At 44.0% G+C, this 3,856-nt stretch overlaps 1 pseudogene; it reads left to right on the top strand.

Moving 5' to 3' along the window:
* Positions 1-2,262: 2,262 nt before the first annotated feature.
* Positions 2,263-3,623, top strand: LOC110288421 (ornithine decarboxylase pseudogene; annotated as a pseudogene).
* Positions 3,624-3,856: the final 233 nt, after the last annotated feature.

The following is a 3,856-nucleotide window of genomic DNA, read 5'->3' as shown; positions in this document are numbered from 1 at the left end:
GGAGGTGTAGTGCAGGCAGCTGGTTAGAAACTCAGAGGAGGTTTATGTAGGAGGCTGAAGCACTGTGAGAGGATAGCTGCTATATTGCTGACAGAAATAATCTGCCAGGTCTTCAGACTGCACATTGCTGATGGTGAGAGTGAAATCTGTCCCAGATCCACTGCCTGTGAAGCGATCAGGGACTCCAGTGTGCCGGTTGGATGCCAAGTAAATCAGTGCTTTAGGAGATTGTCCTGGTTTCTGTTGATACCAGGCTATACCATTACCCACATTCTGACTGGCCTTGCAGGGGATGCTGACCCTGTCTCCTACTGATGTGGACATGAATTTTTGAGACTGGGTCATCACAATGTCTCCATCCACACCTGCAAACAGAAATAGATAATGAGTATACACTTACATATACAAAGACTTCATGATACAAATGTTAAAATCCAAAATGTCTTAACTAATGGCATTGTCTGCCTCATATTGGCTTCCTATAGGAAATAGCTATTTAAATAAATTGCGTTTAAGATGTTATAATACTTTTAAATGTCTCACCAGACAGCCAGAGCAACATGAATACAAAGACTTGAGTCTGTGACTCCATCTTGATGCCCATGCTGGTCTGATGTATTTCAGGTCTCACTGCAAAGACCTGGTTTATAAATCATGTGCAGCTTGCCCGGCCTCTAGGGATCTATGCAAAGTAGTCATCAAATAAGGAAGTAAATTACACAGCTGTTTGAGAATATCCAGGTTAAATAAACAGTCAAATATACTACCAAAGACAGGAAATAATCACTGGGAAGGAAGACAAAATAGAAACTCAAGGACCAATTTAAACCTCTGAAACCACAAGTGTGTAGATGCTCTCATGACAGGCTTCCATCAAAATCAGATATTGGGTGAGGAAAAAGGACTGAAGCACTGGGGTCAGCAGAAAGACTGTCAACAGGCAACCTCAGGAGGTAGGAATTGGGAGGACCCTCCAGAATGCACCAGAGACCTGGGAGGGGAGAGACTCTCAGGATTCAAAGGGATGAAATGCCCAACAGTAGGGAAAGGGAACTTAAAGAGACCACCTCCAGCAAGAAGACAGGGCATCAAATAAGGGAAGGGGTTGCCATTCCACACTCACAACTCTGACCAATATTTGTTCCTGTCTGAAAGAATTACAGGGATAGACATAAAGAGGATCCTTAAGAAAAGAAGGTCCAGCAACAGGCTCAAAGTGGAATCCAGCTCAAGGGGTGGTCTCAAGGCCTGACACTATCACTGAGGCTATGGAGCACTCACAGAAAGGGATCTAGCATGACTACAGTCCTGAAGACCCAATAAGCAGCTGAGTCAGATGCAGATATTTGCACCCAACCATTGGACAGAAACAATGATCACTGTTTTGAAATAGGGAAAGACTAAAAGATGCTGAGGAGGTCCAACAATCTCAGTTAATCTGAACCCAATTTGACAAGTTGGCCTTGTAAGAAGCTGGTGATAATCTATCAAACACTGGATCAACAAACAGGCAGCATACACCAGCTGATATGAGGGCACCAACACATATACAGCAGAGGACTGCTGGATCTGTGTTCATTCAGAAATGATGCACCTAAGCCTCAAGAGACTAGATGCCCTAGGGAGATTAGAGGTCAGGTGGCATGGGAGGTGGCAGTATCCATGCGGAGACAGGGGTGTGGGAAGGAGGTATGGTATGTAGAGCTGTAAGAGGATGGAGGGGTTGAATAAAATATGTAGTGTAAACAAAATTAATTAATTAATCAATCAATAAAATATCAACAGATGAACTTTACAGAAATAATAGTACAACTACCTTTGGTTTAATCACGAGAAAACAATAAATCCTATACAACAGCAACAGTAAAAGAAGAAAGAAAAGGAAAGTTGAAAAGAAGAAAGGAAAAAAGAAGTGAAAGGGAAAGAGGAGGGGAGAGGAAAGAAAGAAGAAGATGAAGAGAAGGGATATGAGTGGAGCAGTAAGAAAATTGTGGAAGTCAGTTCCTGCAGCCACCTCCACAGTCCACCCTCAGCAGGCAGCTTGGCGTCACCTCAGGCCAGCAGATATGGTGAAGCAGCAGACAGCTAGGTGCTCTTCAGGATTCAGTCTCTCCATGGGTCCAGCCAGCCGTGCCCCTGTGCTGTGAGTGTTTCCAACACTTCAAGGAGTCAGCATTCACAGTTCTTTGACAAGTTGGCCTTGTAAGAAGCTGATGATAATTTAATTCCATCTCTAGCTTTTCTGTAGGCACTTGGAGAACTATGAGCAGCTTTACTAAGGAAGAGTTTGACTGCTGTACCCTCGATGAAGGCTTTACTGCTAAGGACATTCTGAACCCAAAATAATAAATGAAGTCTCTTCTTTCTATGATGTGGAGACATTCTAAAGAAGCATCTGAGGTGGCTAAAAGCTCTTCCCTGTGTTACTCCCTTTTATACACTCAAGTGTAAGGACCACAGAGCTATAGTGAGCACCCTAGCTGCTATTGGGACAGGATTTGACTGTGCAAGCAAGACTGAAATACAGTTGGTGCAGGGGCTTCGGGTGCCTCCAGAGAGCATTACCTATGCATGGCTTTGTTGTAAACAAGTGTCTCAAATCAAGTATGCTGCCAGTAATGGAGTCCTTATGATGACTTTTGACAGTGAAATTGAATTGATGAAAGTCGTCAGAACACATCTAAAGACAAAGTTGGTTTTGTGGATTGTCACTGATGATTCCAAAGCAGTTTGTCGATTTGGTGTTAAGTTTGGTGCCACACTCAAAACCAGCAGGCTCCTCCTGAAATGGGCAATAGAGCTAAATAAGACGTCATTGGTGTCAGCTTCCATGTGTGCAGTGGAGATATTGACCCTGGGATCTTCATGCAGGCAGTGTCAGATGCCCGCTGTGTATTTGACATGGGAACAGAAGTTTGTTTCACTAAGTATATGCTGGATATTGGTGGTGGCTTTCCTGGATCTGAAGATACAAAGCTTAAATTTGAAGAGATCACCAGTGTGATCAAACCAGCTCTGGACAAGTACTTCCCATCAGACTCTGGAGTGAGAATCACAGCTGAGCCGGGCAGATACTATGCTCAGCTTTCATACTTGCAGTCAACATCATTCCCCCCCCCCGCCCAAAAAAAAAAAGGTAGACGGAGCAGACCTGCTCTGACGATGAAGATAAACAAACCTTTATGCATTATGGAATGATGGAGTGTACAGATCATTTAACTGCATTCTTTATGATCATGCCCATGTGAAGGCCCCACTGCAGAAGAGGCCCAAGCCAGATGAGAAGTATTACTCATCCAGCATCTGGGAGCCAACATGAGATGGCCTTGATCCAATCGTTGAGCACTGTAACCTGCCTGAAATGCATGTGGGTGATTGGATGGTGTTTGAGAACGTGGGTGAATACACAATTGCTGCTGCTTCTAGTTTCAGTGGGTTCGAGAGGCCAAACATCATCGCCAATGTGGCACCTCATGAAGCAGATCCAAAGTCACGACTACGGTAAGTGGAGGAGCAGGATGTTGGCACTCTGCCTTTGTCTTGTGCCCAAAGCGAGCAAGATGGACCTTCACCCTGCAGCCTCTTTTTCTGCTAGTACCAATGTGCACATGCCATTCTTGTAGTTCTTTCCTGCAAGTTTAGCTTGAATTAAGGCATCTGGGGGGAACCATTTAACTTAATTAATGCTAGTTTGGAATGTCTTTGTAAGAGTAGTGTTGGCACCAATGCAGTATGTAAGACTAGGAGATGGGGGTCACACTTGCTGTGTTCCTGTGGTAACTTTGAATATTTGTCTTATATGGATTTTTATTCACTTTTCAGACATGATACTAATGTGTGCCCCTAAGTTGCAGAG

This window comes from Mus caroli, unplaced genomic scaffold, assembly GCF_978045245.1.
Source record: "Mus caroli unplaced genomic scaffold, Mus_caroli_1 scaffold_7, whole genome shotgun sequence".
NCBI lineage: Eukaryota > Metazoa > Chordata > Mammalia > Rodentia > Muridae > Mus > Mus caroli.
The sequence above is the reverse complement of the archived record's forward strand: the minus strand, read 5'-3'. Positions and strand labels throughout refer to the sequence as shown.